Genomic DNA, 21,153 nt, shown 5'->3' on the forward strand with positions numbered 1-21,153 from the left:
TGGAGGTGCTGGCCGGGGTGGCAGTTGAGACCCCCAGACTTTTAGTCATGGGGGACTTTAACTTGCCATCTTCCGGCTCGTCATCGACGGCAGCTCGGGAGTTCACGGCTTCCATGACGGCCTTGGACCTGACCCAAGTAGTTGATGGCCCTACTCACATTGGGGGTGGCACTCTGGACTTGATTTTTGTCTCTGGTCAGTGGTTGAGAGATCTGGACTTGAAGGAAATAGTCATTGAACCTTTGTCATGGTCAGATCACTCTCTTCTTCGCCTGGACTTTCTGACCGCCATTCACCACCGCAGGGAGACGGAGCCGATATGTTGGTTCCGTCCCAGGCGCCTGATGGACCCGGAGGGGTTCCGGATGGAGCTTGGGCCATTTCCTGAGGGTCTGGCTCGCGGCTCGGCTGAGGAACTTGTTGCGGCCTGGGAACGGGCCGCGGAGGGGGCCTTAGACCGTGTCGTGCCTTTGCGGCCTCTGACCCGGCGCAGGTCACAACCGGCTCCTTGGTTCTCCGAGGAGCTGAGAGGGATGAAGCGCCGGAGAAGACGCCTAGAGAGTTCCTGGAGGTCTAGCCGTTCGGAAGCTGATCGGACACTAGTGAAGTACTATACTAGGGCTTACCTAGTGGCATTGAGGGAAGCGAGGCGTAGCTACGCCTCCTCCCTCATTGCATCGGCAGATAACCGCCCAGCCGCCCTGTTTCGGGTGACTCGCTCCCTCCTACACCAGGGGGAGCGGGATGACCCGTTGCAGGGACATGCTGAGGAGTTTAACGGTTATCTATACGATAAAATCGTTCAGCTTCGGGATGGTCTGGACCAAAATTGCGGTGATGCGGGTGAGACGGCTGAGGGTGGTCTTGGTGACATTTTATAGGATGAGTTTGACCCTGTGGCTCCCGAGGACATGGACAGGTTGTTGGGTAGGTTGAATGCCACCACGTGTTTACTGGACCCGTGCCCCTCCTGGTTGGTGCTGGCCACTCAGGAGGTGACACGAGGCTGGCTCCAGGCAATTACGAGCCCTTCCTTGGTGGAGGGAGTCTTCCCGACCGCCTTGAAAGAGGCGGTGGTGAGACCCCTCCTCAAGAAGCCTTCCCTGGACCCGGCTGTTTTAGGTAATTATCGTCCGGTCTCCACCTTCGCTTTGCGGCGAAGGTTGTAGAGAGTATGGTGGCATATCAGTTTCCCTTACACCTGGATGAAACTGTCTATCTAGACCCGTTCCAGTCCAGCTTCCGGCCCGGTTACAGCACTGAGACGGCTTTGGTCGCGTTGGTGGATGATCTCTGGAGGGCCAGGGATAGGGGATGTTCCTCTGCCCTGGTCCTATTAGACCTCTCAGCGGCTTTTGATACCATCGACCATGGTATCCTGCTGTGCCGGTTGGGGGGATTGGGAGTGGGAGGCACTGTTTATCGGTGGTTCTCCTCCTATCTCTCCGATCGGTCGCAGACGGTGTTGACGGGGGCAGAGGTCGGCTCCAAGGCGCCTCACTTGTGGGGTGCCGCAGGGGTCGATCTTCTCGCCCCTTTTGTTCAACATCTATATGAAGCCGCTGGGTGAGATCATCAGTGGCTTCGGTATGAGGTACCAGCTGTACGCTGATGACACCCAGCTGTACTTTTCCACACCGGGCCACCCCAACGAAGCTATCGAAGTGTTGTCCCGGTGCTTGGAGGCCGTACGGGTCTGGATGGGGAGAAACAGGCTCAAGCTCAATCCCTCCAAGACAGAGTGGCTGTGGATGCCGGCATCCCGGTACAGTCAGCTGAGTCCTCGGCTGACTGTTGGGGGCGAGTCATTGGCCCCGATGGAAGGGGTGCGCAACTTGGGCGTCCTCCTGGATGAACGGCTGTCTTTTGAAGATCATTTGACGGCCGTCTCCAGGAGAGCTTTTTACCAGGTCCGCCTGGTGCGCCAGTTGCGCCCCTTTCTAGACCGGGATGCCCTATGCACGGTCACTCACGCCCTCGTGACGTCTCGCCTGGATTACTGCAATGCTCTCTACATGGGGCTCCCCTTGAAGGGCATCCGGAGGCTGCAGTTAGTTCAGAATGCGGCTGCGCGGGTTATAGAGGGAGCCCTCGTGGCTCCCGTATGACACCAATCCTCGCAGACTGCACTGGCTACCTGTGGCCTTCCGGGTGCGCTTCAAGGTTTTGGTAACTACCTTCAAAGCGCTCCATGGCATAGGGCCGGGTTATTTACGGGACCGCCTACTGCTACCGAATACCTCTCACCGACCCGTGCGCTCTCACAGAGAGGGACTCCTCAGGGTGCCGTCAGCTAGGCAGTGTCGTCTGGCGGCGCCCAGGGGAAGGGCCTTCTCTGTGGGGGCTCCCACCCTCTGGAACGAACTCCCCCCAGGACTCCGTCAACTTCCGGACCTCCGAACCTTCCGTCGCGAGCTCAAGACACATTTATTCATCTGTGCAGGACTGGCTTAGATTTTAAATTTATAGGGGTTTTAAATTGGTTTTAATATTTATATTTATATTTTTAATAATTTGGCATTAGAATAAGTTTTTTAATGATTATCTTAATTTGTATATAAATGTTTTATGTGCCTGTGAACCGCCCTGAGTCCTTCGGGAGATAGGGCGGTATACAAATATGAATAATAAATAAATAAATAAATAAATAACTCTCTCCAATGGGGAAAAGGCAAAAAGGCATATTGTCCCACTCACCGTAACGAAGTCATCATGCAGTGTTTTCATCACATCTCTTAACTGTTAATTGTTTTACTATTTTACCTTTCATTCAAGCTGGAACACACTACTCTTTCTCCTCCTATATTTCTTTTAGCACAACCACAACCTTGGTTAGGCTGAGAACAAGAATAACTGACCTACAGTCACCCACTGAGCTTTGGTACCCTAACCACTGTATCACACTGGCTCTCTTTTGCTTAATAAAAACAAACAGTGACCCAGTTTCTTTGAAGCATAACAGGCAATTTAAAAACTGAACCAATTCCTGATTTCAAGTGTTTAGACAAAGAAAGTTGTGAGGGGAGCCTATTGTAATTTTTTGTGGGCTATGGAGAGAGGAGAAACTTAAAAGTGGAGGAAAAATACTGGACTATAACCATGTAGAAAGTCTTTCCCTTCCTTGATATGAACTTGAGGCTCATATAATCGCATTCTTTTTTTTTAATAAAAATTTTATTTTTCCATAACCAAAAAAAAAAAAAACACCACACACACACACATTCTCATCAAACAATTACAATGTGCTGAAGGAGTGTTTACATATCTTCTTGTGCAATACATATCTTATATTGTCTTTTCTAACGTATTTTTCCTTCTAACCAATGGTAAAATAAATTCCATATTTCATAATATTGCTTATCTTCTTGAGCTCTAATTTCAAATGTCAAATTACTCATCTCCGCACATTCCATCATCTTCCTAATTATTTCGTCTTGCAAAGGTAATTTCTCATTTTTCCAGTTTTTAGCAAACACAATCCTGGCTGCTGTAATAATATTCACAATCAAATATTTTACATCTCTAGTATATATCTAATGAGTAATTCCCAACAGAAAGACTTCTGGCTTAAGGTCTATGTGGTTTTTAATCATTTTCTCCAACCATGTGTATATTTTAGTCCAGTATCTTTTTGCTTCCACGCATGTCCACCACATATGGTAATATGATCCAGGTGTCTGATGACACTTCCAGCATTTTTCAGATTTATCCTTGAATATTCTAGCAATTCTTGTCGGGGGTAGATGCCACCTGTAAAACATCTTATACAAATTCCCTTTATATAATCTCATTCTTGTTGAAGACAACTTGGTTTCTTCTTTGTCAGGTAAACCTAAGAACAAAAGCTGGAGATTCATTACTGCTAATCAGGGGTGGGATTCTACTGGTTCAAACCGGTTCAAGCTAACCGATAGCTCCCACAATCATCTGGGAGCGAACTGGTTTACCCGATGATCATATGGGCCCACCCGCCCGCCCGAGCTATTTTCCTACCTTTATCTTCTCAGCTGATTCGCACAGAAGAGCAGAGCTGTGTTACTCCTCTGAAGAAACCAGGAAGTGAAGATTTCTTCAAATTGTGCACGTGCGCACAGCATGCGTCAGGCAGGGGCGCACGTGAATCACTGAAATCGCATGATCACCGAACCGGTTGTTAAACTGGGAGGATCCCACCACTGCTGCTAATCCTATTTTATGTTTGAGGTGGGGTTTGGGAAAGCCACTGTTCTTTGTACAGGTAGTCCCTGACATACAATCATTTGTTTAGTGTCTGTTCAAAGTTACAACAGCACTGAAAAAAATGACTTATGGCAGTTTTTCACACTTAAAACTGTTGCAGCATCCCCATGGTCACGTGATTAAAATTAAGAGGCTTGGCTATACTGACTCATATTTATGACGGTTATAGTGTCCTGGGAGGGTGTCATGAGATCATCTTTGGTGACTGTCTGACAAGCCAAAATCAATGAGGAAACCTGATTCACTTAACAACCATGTTACTAACTTAACCGTGGCAAGAAATATATTTAAATGGGGCAAAACTCACTTAAAATCTGTCTTGCTTAGCAGGGAGGAATTTTGGTCTCAGTTATGGTCCTACGTTGAGGATTACCAGTAGTTATGCTTCCACAAAGCGGGGACAAAGCCAGCCTGCTTCCTAGGATAATTGTAGCAATTACTGGCTTCTATATTTATAACTGCATGATTAATTTTATCATTAGACACCATCCAGCCAAAGTTGAGAATTCTTAATCTGAGGGATTTATGTGTGCATTTAAATGTCGTGCTGAAATTAATGGGGCTTAAATGTCATTAACATTGTTTGCATTGCACCTTTTATTTTTTCTTTCAGCATGAATAGCAACTTGAGAAACAGAAAAGAGTGAAATTATAATGAGCAGATTTGTAATTTTTTTTAATGTGCGAATAGAAAGAAATCTTTTGGTTCTCATTATTTTTTATTGTTCTATCAGGTATCCATTGTTTCAAAAGATACACTTTCCCTCCTCGGATTGCTTTCCTGCTCCAAATAAATTAAGTCATATGTATTCAGCAAATTTTACTAGATACCTGGAAGGATGGTGCAAATATCACATCCAAACAAAACATTTCCTGTTGCAAGGGCTGAATTGGAATAATAAGAATTTTTATAGGCAGCTGATATGCATTTGAAGCAGTTTGGTTAAAATGTCAAATTAGAATAGGGAGAGAGGTGCAGATTAAATTTATCCTCAGCTGTGAAAATTTTCTCTGTGTGACTTGATTCCTTGTGTGTCCAATCACACTTGGCCAATAAAAAAATCTATTCTGTTCTGTTCTGTTCTGTTCTGTTCTGTTCTATTCTATTGAACCAAACACTCTCTGTCAGCTCAGTTTACCTTGCAGGTTTGTTGTTGAGCGGAGAGAATTGGAAGAGAGAATGCTCTCTATAGGGTGTTCCTAAATGAAAGTTGGATATTAAACTCATGAATAAAATAGCTTTTGCAGAGTTATTATAATGGTTGTATCCAGAGGATATAATTGCATTTATTGCAATATAAAGAATTGCTGGTCTGCTTTTACATTGTTTTGGTAGTTATATCGGTGTCAAGCCACTTCTGTTGCCAAAGGTACAGACTGACGCGTTGCTTTTCAAATTGCGTGCATCCTCCATACTTACAAAAATCATATAAAATAGGGGTCTCCAACCTTGGCAACTTTAAGACGTGTGGACAGAACTCTGGGAGTTGAAGTCCACACGTCTTAAAGTTGCCAAGGTTGGAGACCCCTGATATAAAAGATATTTTGTCCTTGAAATTATAAGAATAGGAAAATTCCAAAAGAATAATAATAAATGTTTACTAGGAATATACCCTACATGTTAAGACAGCTTGTTTAAATCAGGAGTTGATATTGTTGAACAGAAGACATATTTCTAGAAAACATGTAGGCCTATAAAAACCAAGTGGTAAAAAAAGGGGAAATGCACAGGACCAGAAGAAAAAGTCTCACTTCCTCATCCTCACCTATAATCCCAAAGTATCTATTTTACTTTTATTCAGTTTTAATTATCTAGGCCATGGGGGTCAAACTCCATTGCATCATGTGACATATGATATATCGTGATGTTTTTGGCCTTTGTGGAGCTGGAGTGGGCATGGCCTGTGCATGATGCAGGTGGCCCGTGGGCCACCAATTTGACAAGCCTGATCTAGGCACATAGTTTATTAATAATAGTGCATGTGCTAGCATCATATTTTATAACAGATTAAATTACCATCACTTACATTTGTACCAGAGGTGGGTTTCAGCAGGTTCTGACTAGTTCTGAAGAACCGGTAGCGGAAATTTTGAGTAGTTCAGAGAACCATAATAAAAATTCTGACTGGCCCTGCCCTCATCTTTTCTCTGCCTCCCAAGTCCCAGCTGATTGGGAGGAAATGGAGATTTTGCAGTAACCTTTCCCTGGATTGGGCCGGGAATGGAGATTTTACAGTATCCTTCCCCTGCCACGCCCACCAAGCCATGCCACACTCACCAAGCCACACCCATAGAACTGGTAGTAAAAAAAATTGAAACCCACAACTGATTTGTACCATGCGTATAACACCATCACACCACAGTGGTATCTTGGCTTTCAATTGCTTTGAAACTCATTGAATTTGGTACACAAAACATTTTGATGTGAAAATCTTGTCCCAGTACTTATCCTTTGTTTGGTACCCAACACACAAGCTAGAATTGGTCGGTGTCGGCTGCCTTGTGACTGACTACATTATTCCATATGGGAAAAAATTCTTTGGTGCTCATCCTGCCTTCTGGAACCAATTAATGAGTTACCACTGTATTCCCTTTTGGAGTTAGCAATGTTCTATGGAGCACCCCCAAAAGAGTGCAAAGTATAAGAAATTATATAGGTTGGAGGTAAATGCTTTCTTTCTGCCAGTCTTTAGATGTCTCAACATTTCTCTATCTATTTCCTGTCTTTAGTGAGCATTGTGCCAAGGTATACAAATTAAGTTACCTCTCTAGGGTTTTGTTTTGTTTTTTTGCCATTATATAACTTTTTTTGCCACATAGCTTTCAAGCTTTCCATCTGTTTCCCCTGTCAAACACAACTCCCTTCATCTTCAAATCTGAAGATCCATGGTCACCATGATACAAAAAAGATGTTGAGGCCCTAGAAAGAATGAAGAGAAGAGCAAAAAAGATGATAAGGGCGTCTGGAGGCTAGATCATATGATGAATGAATATGTCTAGTTTAATGAAGAGAACGACTAGGGATGATATGATAGCAATCTTTAGTCTTAACAGTCTTTATAAAGCTCTTATGTCCCCCTCGCCTCAGTCCGAGCGATGACTTAATTAGCCGGCATTATCAGCTCTGGCAGCAAACTAACGAGCGTCTGCCAAGTGTCTCTGTTATCTCTCTTGATGAGTCAACCAGGAACAAACAATACTTCAGCTCTAGTTAAGCAGTTGATTTGCTTGCTACGAAGAGGTATAGCAGCCCTTGCTGCTTTTATATCCTGTGGGGTATGGCTCCATGACTCAGCACTTCCTAGGCCTGCCCCATCCCTGCTTCTGTTCCCGCCTCTCCTGCCTACGAAACCTAGGGTCCAGCCAGGCCTGATTGCCCATCAGCCAGGTCTGGAGGCATGGCCTGGGGGGGAAAAGAGTCAGGGGACGGAGGCCTCGTTATCTTCTCCACCTGGCCTGCCTCTGGCTCCTGGAGCTGAGCCAGGGAAGCCAGTGTTCCAGAGGTAAGTCCTGATGGCCCTTCCCCCTCACTTTCTGAGTCACTTTCTGGCAGGGGGCCCGGCTCAGGGGTGGGGTGGGGTGGGGGCGGGGCGCAGACATAACAAAAGCCTGCTGTGGGCCTTGAACACTAAATCCCAAAGGTGCTTTTTTTTTTTTCAAGAGGCATCTGGGCTTTCTGTTTTTTTCTTCGACTGGAGGGGTGGGGAATGGAAGGATTTATACTCCTTGTAGATAGCTGATCATTTGCATTCTTTTAGCAAGTCGTTAAGGCCACCTGGAGGTTTATCTGTGTCATCAGGGTCACCTGAAGGGCGGGATATAAATGCAAATGAAAAAAAAAAGGGTGTGGAGCCTTCTTGGAACTGTTGAAAGGACTGTGTTGTAGACTAGAGATAGATGATGTCTCTTTGATCCCTCTTTCAGTCCAACTGCCCCTTGAAAAAGCACCTTTGGGACAACCATGACCTGGATGATTGAGAATCTCCATAGACATTGAGCTCTAAATGTTCAAAATCACTTCTTAAAACATATTTGAAGTGTAACGTTCAAACAAACCTTTAACCTAAAATTACATTTATTCCTCTTTCAAAACAGTTACCAGGGTTAGGAAACAGACATTAAAAAAAGAAAGTCGTTTTAACGGGTGTTTGGAAGAGGGATGCCTCTCTCTATTTGATAACTAATTAAAAACGGATACTGAAGAGAGCACGTGTGACCAAGCCAAGAAAATATGCTCTTCTTTATTTGGAGTCCTAAGGTTGGATTAAGGCCAATTGATGTCCCAAGCCTGAGATGGAATGCTCACCCCATGAGATGGAAACCAATGTGTTATCAAATGATACTTTCAAACCCATAGTTTTACATTTTAGTCACTCACCCTGCCAAAGAAAATATTTTTAAACAATGCAATTTAAAGTTGAACACTGCAGATAAGGACAAATTACTAAAAAAATCAACTAAGGTTGAATGGGACAATTAAAAAAATATATGGAATGATAGCTAGGGAAAAAAAATTCTGGGTGTTCTCTTTCCTTTGGTGCCTGAATCATGTGTTTATTTTGCTTAGTGTTTAATTGAGGGCTGGATGGAGGCCTCTAAACTGCCGAGTTGGAGATGTATTGTAACTGAATCAATCTTACAGGCTCCCCTGTCTTTTCCTTGCTGATTTATTTCAGCAAAACGATTTTGGAAAAAAAGAGCTGAGAAAAGAGCTTCCTTTTATAGGAAGGGAGGCGAAAGCAGCTGCAACAGATACTCACGTATTAGAAATAGACATCTATAAAACAAAGAAGGGGGGAAAAAACCTCCAAGAAGGGCAGATCTGTGACCACATATCTGGCTCGCAGTAGGAGCTCGCTGGAAATGTTTGGCTTTGACAGCTTTGAGCCAATGAGACACATTAAGGATCCTTTACTTGAAAGGAGGTTGGGAAACTGCTGGGCTAAGTTCCATTTCAAAGATTTTTCTCTCGGCAAAGCCAATGGGCTTTGTTTTCTCTTTCAGGTATATGTAATTGTAGGTGTCTCAGCTCAGCAGGGAAAAAGAAGCTGAAGGTCTGTTTGGGTTACCTGCAGATGAAAAGCCATTAAGAGAAAAGTCCTTTTTCTAGGTGTAACAATTGAGCTGGGGTTGGTTGAAGAAATGAAGGAACATGCCTTCGCTCTAGCACTGAATAGAAAAATCCGAGAATATGCAGCATTGACTTGGGTCTTTATTTAGAATAGAATAGAATAGAATAGAATAGAATAGAATCGAATCTGAAAGGGACCTTAGAGGTCTTCTAGTCCAGCTCCCTGCTCAAGCAGGAGAACCTATACTATTTCAGATAAGTGACTGTCTAGATTCTTAAAAATATCCAGTGGTGGAGCGCGCACGATTTCTGTAGGCAAGCTGTTCCATTGGTTAATTGTCTTCACTGTTAGGAAGTTTCTCCTTAATTCCAGGTTGCTTTTCTCTTTGATTAGTTTATAACAACAACAACAACAACAACAACAACAAGGAGTTGGAAGGGACCTTGGAGGTCTTCTAGTCCAACCCCCTGCCCAGCAAGGAAACCCTACACCATTTCAGACGAATGGTTATCCAACATTTTCTTAAAAATTTCCAGTGTTGAAGCATTCACAACTTCTGAAGGCAAGTCGTTCCACTTATTAATTGTTCTAACTGTCAGGAAATTTCTCCTTAGTTCTAAGTTGCTTCTTTCTTTGATCAGTTTCCACCCATTGCTTCTTGTTCTACCCTCAGGTGCTTTGGAGAACAGCCCGACTCCCTCTTCTTTGTGGCAACAATGGTTTCCAACCATTGATTCTTGTCCTGTCCGCTGGTGCTTTGTAGAATAATTTGATCCCCTCTTCTTTGTAGCAGCCCCTCATAATGGAATACTGCTATCATTATTTTTATAGATGCCTTTTTCTAGCAATAGAGCATCTGTCTGTCTGTCCATTCCTAAGAGGACTATAAGGGGCGTGCATAAGAGCACAAAAGTGCCTACCGTTCCTGTCCTATTATTCCCTTCATTAACATAGTTATTGCATACATTTACTTATATATAATTTCTCTCTCATGATGAGTTATTGTTTATGTTGATGATTGTATACTGTTGTGACAAAATCAAATAAAAATAGACAGAGGTAGTGTCTACCTAGGGGACAACCACCCCACAAAAGCCACCTGCAGCTATTTCACATACTAATATTAGAGTTCTTAAATCTTTTTAATGGCCAAAATCTTGGGCACGGAACATCATCTAATATCTTCCAGAGGATGAAGAAGTTGCTGACTTGTGGCTTAATCTTAGATCTATTAAAGAAAATGAAAATAACAACAAAACCCAAAAATGGTTGTAAGGCTAGGCAGAGATTAACCCGTGATAGGCCATAATATTATTGTCCACTAGAGCTTTAATGACATTTTGCTTTATTTGCTTCCTTAAAACTGACTTCATATCTACGGAGTAGATCTATAATGCTCTTCAAGTGACACGACACAGTACATAGATCTTTCTTGCATTATCACAGAAACCAAGCGGACGAGAGAAGACAGCGTTTGAGGCTGACCTCCATCTGCACATAATTACTAATGTGCAGTCAAGTATTTTAAACCCAGAGTAAAATGATAAAATAAACATAATCGTATGCAGAAAAATCTATCTTGACCTGAACTTTGCAGTGGGGGCATTTGATGGGATCATCGCATCTTGGGAATATGTCCTTTCCTTTGCATCATTTATACAGAGTATGTATTATTCTGAGTTAATGTGAGACTGAGCCTTTGATCTCGCTTCATTGCACCAAAGTGAAATAGATGTAAGAGTTGAATTGCTTCCTCTTTTATCCTGCCTCAGTCAATAATGTGTCAGCCTCCCGTGCCTCTCATTTGTAGGTTCTGGAATGGCTTTCCGTCCTCTTGCTGGTATTTCAGTTCAGTTCTCAAGCCTTCAAGAAATATATTTAAAATGGAAAAGTGTATTTGAAGGTGGGTGGGTGGGTGGGTGAATGGGCAGGCGGCTGGCGAGAGCATCCCACAACACAAACATGCAGAGATCAGCACATTGACTTCATCTTATTTATAGATGCCGTAGTTACAGCTTTTCAGGAACCAGATGATTATCATTTCTTCGGTGCTTCAGCAGATGGTATAACCCTACAAGCATTATGTGAAAATCTTAAAGCAAACGAGGTGGGGGGGGCGGATGGAACATTTTGCAGGGAGAAATGTTATTGTCACTCCAAATAGGAGACAAAGCCATTTCTGGCATTGTCTTGCGCAGAATATCTGCATTGCTGGTTATTGTCAGGCTGAAATCACCAGGGAAATCAATGGGGTTGGTTTCTGGTAGAGATGGGGCGGAATGTGTGTGGGAGGAGGGTAAGTAAGTATCATTTTAAAAAAAGAAAAGAAAAGAGAGAAAAAAAAGAAGAAATCAAATCCCCAATTGATTTTTGCGGCATACAAAACTAATCTGATTAATTCTGAAATGGAAAACCAAAGAAGCAAGAGAGACTTGTTCATTACAGACAACATTCTCGTAGGTTTTTCAGGAGGCTCTAAACTTGGATGGAATACTAACCCATTGATTGCTATTCAGCTGCTTAAGCAGCTCAGCTACTGATTGAGCTGGAAGAATGACTAAGAAATTTTTCCCATTCTTTTCTATTTATCTCCTTCTTCCGTGCTACTTATCTTATTGCCTTTTTTCATCTCCCCAGAAGACCTGCTGATAGCAGAGTAAGATTGTCTTTTTGAAATAGGGTCAGTGGTCATAGTCCTCAACTTATAACCGCAACTGGGACCGGAAATCTGGTCGTAAGTCATTTATGGTCCTATGTCCAGGCACCCACATGACCGGAAGTGTTTTTCCAGCATTTTTTGTTGTTGTTGCGTTCACTAAGCAGACCTGGCAGTTGTTAAGCAAATCCATTCATTTGAAGGGTGCTTTTGCCAGATAAATGCTGGAAATCAGTAAAAAAGCAAAAAAAAAATGCAGTTACGTGCTCGTGGAATCCTGCAACTGGTTGTGAAGGTAACCAGTTGCCAGTCCCTGACCTGCAGTTCCATGATCCTGGGGGCAGGGGGCGATAGTGCAACCATTTACAATGTCCAGAAGGTGCATTAAAGGTGCATAAAGCACCTGTTCCTTAGCAATCGTAAATGTGACAGTAAGTCGAGGACTTGCCTTTAATCTAAAAATGTAGCGCTTTTTTTTTTAATGAGTGATTTTGATTGGGAACATTATAGAAAATTAACTGGCAAACTGTTCTGGGAATCTGTTACTCCGAGCACGTCCTTCTAACCACTGTTTCAATTGTGGTTTCAAATGAGAAAAAGAGGGAGGCGAAAGAGGTGTTCGGAAAGCTACAGTTTTCTATCTGGATTTGATCTTCTCAAATATCATGAGTAACAGCATTCTTTTCTTTTCTTTGGTATTTATTTATTTATTTTTACTCAAGCAGCCGTTACACAATCTCAGAATAATAGAAGAACTGATTTGAAAGAATTCCTGACTTCACCTCAGGCATATCTACATGCCAAGTAACCAACACCTAACTGGAAAGCAAAGGAGTAAGATTAAAGATGAGCAACAAACAGCAAAATATGCTATTCCATAGAATCCTGAAAGTCTGTCTAAGCGTCTTTCTGTTCCATCTTATAGAAGCAAATATCAAGCAGGACTTATTTGAATTTCTTTTTCATGCTTTCCCCTTTCTCAGGACTTGAGTAATTTTTTTCCTCTAAATTTCCCCCGCTTGTTTCTTCTTTATATCCAGGGTCAAGACTTATACTCTTCAGTGGTGGGATTCAAATTTTTTTACTACCGGTTCTGTGGGTGTGGCTTGGTGGGTATGGCATGGCTTGGTGGGTGTGGCAGAGGAAATATACTGTAAAATCTCCATTTCCCCACCCCTCCACTCCAGGGGAAGGATACTGTAAAATCTTCATTCCCTCCCCACTCCAGGGGAAGGTTACTACAAAATCCCCATTTCCTCCTGATCAGCTGGGACTTGGGAGGCAGAGAATAAATGGGGGTGGAGCCAGTCAGAGGTGGTATTTACCGGTTCTCCGAACTACTCAAAATTTCCGCTACTGGTTCTCTAGAACTGGTCAGAACCTGCTGAATACCACCTCTGATACTTTTTTACATTTACAAATTATAGCCAGTAAGGTACTTTCCTGGGAGAACATAATGCAGGGATGGGGGTGAATTATGAAACATTTATGAGAATAATGTACAAGTATACACTGTAAGCCGCCCTGAGTCTTCGGAGAAGGGCGGGATATAAATGTAAAAAAAAAAAAAGTAGTCCTCAACCTATGACCACAGCTCAATCCAAAATTTCTGTTGTTAAGTGAGACATTTGTTAAGTGAATTTTGCCCCATTTTACAACCTTTCTTGCCTCAATGTTAAGTGAATCACTGCAGTTGATAAGTTAGTAACCTGATTGTTAAGTCAGTCTGGCTTCCTCATTGACTTTCCTTGTCAGAAGGTTGCAAAAAGGTGATTACATGAACTTGGGACACAGCAACAGTCATGAATATGAACCAGTTGCCAAGCATCTGAATTTTGATCATATGATCATGGGGATACTGCAAAGGTCGTAACTGTGAAAAATGGTCATAAGTCACTTTCTTCAGTGCCGTTGTAATTTTGAACAGTCATTAACAAACTGTTATAAGTTGAGGACTACCTGTATAAAAACAATTACAAGCAACTAAAAATGCATATTTGCAGAAAAATGCATGGTAGTTCTATGGAAACTTAACCTAAACTCTCAAATTAGAACAGGAATAGGTAGAAAAAAAATCAGAATAGAAATTGACAGATTTGTAAAAACATGCAAAAGTGAAAAAAAGATGCAAGTATATTATTTGCTTTCAAGAAGCAAATCTCTCTCTCTCTTTTTTTTTAATTTGAATTTATATCCCGCCCTTCTCCGAAGATTCAGGGCGGCTTACACAGTGTTAAGCAATAGTCTTCATCCATTTGTATATTATATACAAAGTCAGCTTTTTTATTGCCCCCAACAATCTGGGTCCTCATTTTACCTACCTTATAAAGGATGGAAGGCTGAGTCAACCTTGGGCCTGGTGGGACTTGAACTTGCAATAATTGCAAGCATCTGTGTTAATAACAGACTACTTAGTCTGTTGAGCCACTTAGTCTGTATTTAGTTTGTTGTAATTCCCCCCCAAATAAGTGGACCCCCAAAATAAATCATGTGTAACAAAACAGGATGAGATAAATGTTTCTTTGACAAAGAATTTTTTTTTGTAAGGACAAAACTCAAGATTGGAGTATAGGAAGTGGGTATATAACCTTATCTAGGAAAAGCATCCTCTGGAACAATTTTCTGTTGGAAAAGGTAGATTTAGTGTCTCACACTTTCAAGCTTATCACAAGATATTTTAGCTTTGGTCGTTGGTCGGAACCAGGGTTTTCAGATATTCAGCTTTCTTCATCAGCACAACTTGAAAGTTTTAACTGAGATCACTGAAATCCCTTCAAGTATTGGGATCCCTGTTTCTTTAAGGATGCCTTTAGCTCTACAAGTTATTCTTGGAAAATAGAGAGCTATGGATATAATTGTATAGCAAAGGTTGCATTGTATGATAGTGAAATAGTTCTTTCTTAAAAAAACAATATGTAGAATTTTAAATAGAGTTGTATTTATTTCAGGGTTCTCGAGATTTACCGTATTTTTCGGAGTAAAAGAGGCACCTTTTTCCTCCCAAAAAGAGGGTGAAAATCTGGGTGTGGCTTATACTCCGAATGTAGCCCCGCCCAGCTTCTCAAACGGAGGTTTCAGAGGCTGAAAAAAGCATCAGAAACAGAGCTTCAGAAAAAAAGCCCCAAACGGAGTTTCAGGAAAAAAGCTCCAAACTTCTGAAAAGAAGCTCCTAAACAGAGCTTCAGAGGTTTTTTTTCTGAAGCGCTGTTTCAGAGGCTTTCAGAGGCAGAAAAAAGTTTTTTCTGAAATGGAGTTTCAGAGGCAGGAAAAAAAAGCAAAAAAAAGCAAGGCACAGAGCTCACAACCAAGGAACCTGTTGCTAAAATTCACCTCTGGGAACAGCTGATTGGGGGTATTCCAGGAGACTGATCCACCTGCCAATCAGCTTTTTTCTTATTTTCCTCCCCAAAAACCAAGGTGCATCTTATACTCAGGTGTGTCTTATACTCCGAAAAATACGGTATTTATTTATTATTTGTTCTTGTTGGTCCATGCCCGTGATGGCACACAGAGCCATCTCTCTGGGCATGTAAGCTGTTGCCCGTTGCTCTTCTGGGTTTCTGTGAGCCCACCAGCTGGTCTTCATGCATGTGGGAGCACTGCAAACTGGAAGAGCATCCACCCGGTGCGCATGTGCACGCGGGGAACATGATCTTTCGGTTTCCAGCATGCTCAAGCGCACCAGCACCTGGTCTGGTTTTTGGCATGCATGCGTGCGCAAAGACCAGTTGGCTGGCATGCATATGCACACCAGAAACCAGAAGATCATCTTCCCGGCGCATGCATACGCACTGGGCGGATGCTTTTCTGGTTTCCGGTGCATGCATACATGCGTACACACGCACACATACTCCTGTTTCGGCACTAGGTGCTGAAAAGGTTCACCAACACTGGTCCATGCAATTTCTGCTTCTGAAACACCACATCAGTTAGAGATTTTGTAGGTACAACCGAGGCGCTTATCCCAGTAACCCATTTTTATAAGAAGTTGAAGGAATTTGATGAAATTGACATTCATTATTTATGTGACCTTTGGGCTAAGGAGCTCACATGTCCTATTCTTGTAAGCGAGCGAATGTCTCTAAAGAATGTAAAATTAAACTCTTTTTGATCTTGAAATGAGACTAATACAAGAAAAAATTTGATTCGTGTATATTACATGCCTCAGAAAATGTTTACATTGTACTTGCAGTTGACCTGTCTTAGAAAATGCAATTCATGAATTGATAAATAAACTCGTCATCAACTGAGCCTCTATATTTTAAGGATTTGGGGCTGAAATCCATAGATTTGCTAAGAAGATAGCTAGAACTGGTTACACTAATATGTTGTCTTCCAAATAGGACAGGTACCATTCCCGACATTTTAAGTGTATCATTGGAGGAGCCATCTTACCCAGGGGTGGGCTGCTTGGGGTTTGCAGAGGTTTAGGAGAACCTCTAGCTAAGATTCTGTGCAGTTTGGAGAATCCCAAATCCCACTCCTGGTTGACTCCACCCACCCCACCATGCCCCTCCCAGGAGTCCCCACATGGCCCTTTTTGGATGCAGGTAAGTGCAGGGCACGCGCGGAGGCTTGGGAGGGCAAAAAACGGGCCTGGGGAGGCCATTTTTGCCCTCCCGAAGGCTTGAGGAAAGCCCCGGAGCCCAGGGAAGGCAAAAAGCCCCCCCGCCTTAGTGAGGAGGCCAACTAGGCCACACCCACCATGGCCACACCCATCCATCAAAAGGAAGACGACACAGAACCCACAGGCTGCATACACTCCCAATTTCCCAGTAAATTTACAATGGATATGCTACACTTCCAGGAGCTACACTACAGTTTTTCCTAATCCCCAAATAAAAAGAAGACCTATTCCCAGGTGCCACTTGTTGAGAACCTCATTGTATGAAGGCCATGTTCCTTGTGTCCCTTGGAGATTCAGCCTCTATAGTTGCAAAATCATTACACATCTAGCATAATGATTGCAGGGTTTCTTACATCCAAGGAATTTTAGGAATCAGATTGTTTCTGAGGTGCTAAGAAATGACTTTGAGAATTTGCCACCTGGGAATACAAATGAGTCTCTTTTCTGAATCTCTTCATACTCTGAGTTATGTAGATAGTCCAGGGATCGTTTCTTGATACAGGTAGTTCTTGATGTACTATGGTCATTTGACTATTGTTCAGAGTTATGATGATGGCCTCAGAAAGGGTTCTTTATAGTCTGTTAAGCATTTCTGGCCATCGTAAAACCTTGCATCACAACCCTCCTCAAGTCACATGACCACATTTTGGGTGCTTGGCAAATGGCTTGTGTTTATGACTGGTTTTCAAGTGCTCCATGATCATGTGATTGCCATTTGCAATATTTTCTGCCTGCTACCACAGAAAGTCAATGGGAAAATTGCAAGGAGAGGGGATGGAGGGGAGATCAAATCCTTTGGCGGGCTTCAGAAATGCTTGAGAGTAAAAGGGTTGCCTGCTGAAAGATTTCACTTTAGCGTGTAGCCAAAATCCTCTGGCAGGCAGCTCTTTCTCTTAGACTGTTTAAGGACCTCAGAGATCACTTAACAACTGCAAACAGTTCTACAGAGGAATTATTGAGTCTGTCATCTGCACCTCTATAACTGTCTGGTTTGGTTCTGCAACCCAACAAGACAGACACAGACTTCAGAGGATAATTAGAACTGCAGAAAAAACAATTGCTACCAACCTGCCTTCCATTGAGGACCTGTAAACTGCACGAGTCAAAAAGAGGGCTGTGAAAATATTTACAGACCCCTCACATCCTGGACATAAACTGTTTCAACTCCAACCCTCAAAAAGACGCTATAGAGCCCTGCACACCAGAACAACTAGACACAAGAACAGTTTTTCCCCGAACACCATCATTCTGCTAAACAAATAATTCCTTCAATACTGTCCAACTATTTACTAAATCTGCACTACTATTAATCTTCTCATCGTTCCCATCACCCATCTCCTTCTACTTATGACTGTATGACTGTAACTTTGTTGCTGGTATCCTTAAGATTTATATTGACTGTTTCCTAATATGATTTGATTGCTTTTTTGCTCCCTATGACTATCATTAAGCGTTGTACCTTATGATTCTTGACGAATGTATCTTTTCTTTTATGTACACTGAGAGTGTATGCACCAAGACAAATTCCTTGTGTGTCCAGTCACACTTGGCCAATAAAGAATTCTATTCTATTCTAACATGAGTACCAGGTTTATAGTATTGTGTGAAGCAGTCCTGTGAGCATCTTGCTTAATGACTGCTTTGCTCAACAACCAAGGTTTCTTGTCCCAATTGTGGTCATAAATTGAGGACTAGTCATACTGTTTTGGCTTTGGAAAGTTCACTATAGAAAGATATTTTAAAGATATAGTGGTGTTTTTTGTAGCACCAAAGAGCTTTTCTATTCCCCCAATTTTACTTATTGTGATGATCGATTTCATTTTGTTTTGCATATTATTTTAATACCTTTTTTCAAATAAAAACGGGTTATTTGTAAAACATATTTTTACGTGCTTGTTATTTTCTAGTAGAGTTTTTCTATGTGTCATGGTAGACTATCTTGATCATTGCATCGAAGGCCTCAGTATAAATCTGAATAAAATCAATATAAATTGCTACTGTCTCATGCTTCAAATAATTATTCAGGACAGTTACCTTACATGTGATGATGGTTAGGTACATTTAAAGTTGTCTGGATTGTCTCAAAATAAAAAAATTCTAACTTCTGAAGATGTCTGTTTATTCCACTTTTAACTACTGTAGGATTCATACAATTGTTCTTAAGACTGATATTCTTTCTACCACATTAATAACTCCACAAAGCTGTTTATCCCATACCTGTTTAGTCTGAGGATATATTTTTAGTACATATGACTTGTTGCAGTTGGGACTAAAATGTGTCAGAATAATATACGGGAAGAATCTGCATAAAAGGAAGAACTTCGCCTTCTAATTGAAATTCACTTTGCTAACAGGTTGGTAAGGAGGAGATTCCAAGTGAGGCAAGAATTAGAAATATTAGTTTTCCTCTTCGTTTACATGAAGACCAGGACTGGCAGTGTGCAGATTTCTAGATATTGCTGGATTATGGCTTCCAAAATGGTTCATCATTGGCCAGGCTGGTTGAAAATGATGAAAATTGGACAACATCTGGCAGATCATATACCGACTCCAGTTGATCTTCCCCTTCTGAAAACATTTGTGCCAACATCTATTTGTGGTATTAACATGTCATATAATAAGAAAAGAGCTGAAGGGAAATATCTATCCTTCCCCACCCTCTCTCTCTGTGTCTCTGTGTAATCTTGGTTGCAGTAGATGGAAGTGCAATAGCTCAGAAGCTGGCACAGAGATTCCTGAGTCAAGAAATTTTCCTTTCCTGCATTGAAGTCTATGGATGATAAAAAGTTCAAGTTCTACATCATAAATTCCCATTTGGACAGTTGGTTTTGAGAACCTATATCCTCCATCCTTATCATTTTGAAGGGGAGCCACAATCGGTAATGAAATCTGCCTGCTTTTCACACAGTGAAATTAGCTTTGATTCTTCGCCTGAAACATGTGTTTAGAAGGCAACATGCAGAGAGTGAATACTGACCCTATCCGAGCAATAAATATCACCAAAGTAATTTTTGCAAAGCTGCCTAGAGTTAAAGCTGAACTATTTTTTTCCCAAGCAGGCCAAGGCAGCTAGAAGAAAGTTTTGTTCCCCATCCCCTTTTCAGACTGTCAATTTTTCTGCATTCTCTATTTAGAAATAAAAAAAATCCTGTAAAGCTAAATTCTGTTCATGCCAGAGATTATAATTTATTCCATGGAGTTTTAAAATGTAATTGGGACAAGAAGCTGTATTCTTTCAAAGTAGATGTGAGATGTCACTCTATAGCTGAGTCTAACATTTGCATGATAGCCATTTGTTACATTCATCAGCTTCATCTTTTAGAATAGACATGAAGGTCTATTATGCCAGCAGCAGATCAAAATGCTGTTGTACTACATTATTTCACAACACACATTGGGAAAATCACATATATTGAAAAGCACTATTGCCTTGTTTGGCAATTTGTATCCCAAAATAAAGTATACAAATCTTTGTAAGATATACAGGAGCCTTGCTCTTTCTTCCCCCATCTATGCTTGCTGAAGTGGCAAAGTTTGGATAATGATTTACTTGTATAAAATAAAGTGAGTAGAAGCAAGTTGGCAATTCTGTTTATTTGTATGCTGGTTGAAGAGGAGTCTCCCATAGGTATCTGAATGAGGGAAAACAGGCCCTCGGATGATGGTACTGGCCATAATACATGACTCTCTGTCCCTTATACATGCTGTATTCTCTCTGGTGATTTAATTAGTACCACAAATATATATATATATATATATATATATGAGGGAGCATAGCTGTTGTGTCTTGCCCGCTCTCACAGCAGCCGGGGCCTTCTTATCTGCTCCCGAACACGGAGGAATGTATGCCTCCCGGCCCCAGTCCTGGCTCCATGCCCAGACAAACTGAAGAGGAGGGGGCACCTCCCGGTCCCAGCCCTGGCTCCATGCCCAAGCAGGCTGCAGAGGAGGGAGCATCCCCCGGCCCCAGCCCTGGCTCCATGCCCAGGCAAACGGAGCAGCTAGACCCCTCCCCCTCCTCCACAGCATGTGAGCCTGAGGAAAGTTTATTTCCAACAGCTGCTGATTGGAGTGACCCTCGCATCAGAAGACTAGATAGGCGGAGGCAACAGAAGGAAGGGAGGGGCAGGCCTTAATGAGTGCTGAGTCATGGAGCCACACCCCATGGCCTATATAAAGGATCTGCTTTCTGGCAGTCTCTGAGTCAGGCAAAGTCGAACTTATCTTGCTGAAGTCACTTTCTGGTCTCCTGCCTGCTCTGAGGACTTTGCTAGGACTTTGGGCAGAGCTGCAGAGGCACGCCTGATTCGGATTTCCCTGACCCGGCCGTCAGCGGAGGAGTGGGACACGACAATAGCATACTGCTTCCCTTTCAGCTCCAATCCAGGAGCCCTCAAGCAGTCGCATTCGCTACAAACCATTTTATACCAAATATATATTTGCTGATAAAGAAATAAAGGGAGACTAGTATAGATCTATTTTGAGCTATTTGACTCTCATCAGCTAGCCATACCCTTACTCAGATTCGAATCAGAGTAAGGGTAGGGCTAGCTGATGAG

This window comes from Ahaetulla prasina, chromosome 2, assembly GCF_028640845.1.
Source record: "Ahaetulla prasina isolate Xishuangbanna chromosome 2, ASM2864084v1, whole genome shotgun sequence".
Taxonomy (NCBI): Eukaryota; Metazoa; Chordata; class Lepidosauria; order Squamata; family Colubridae; genus Ahaetulla; species Ahaetulla prasina.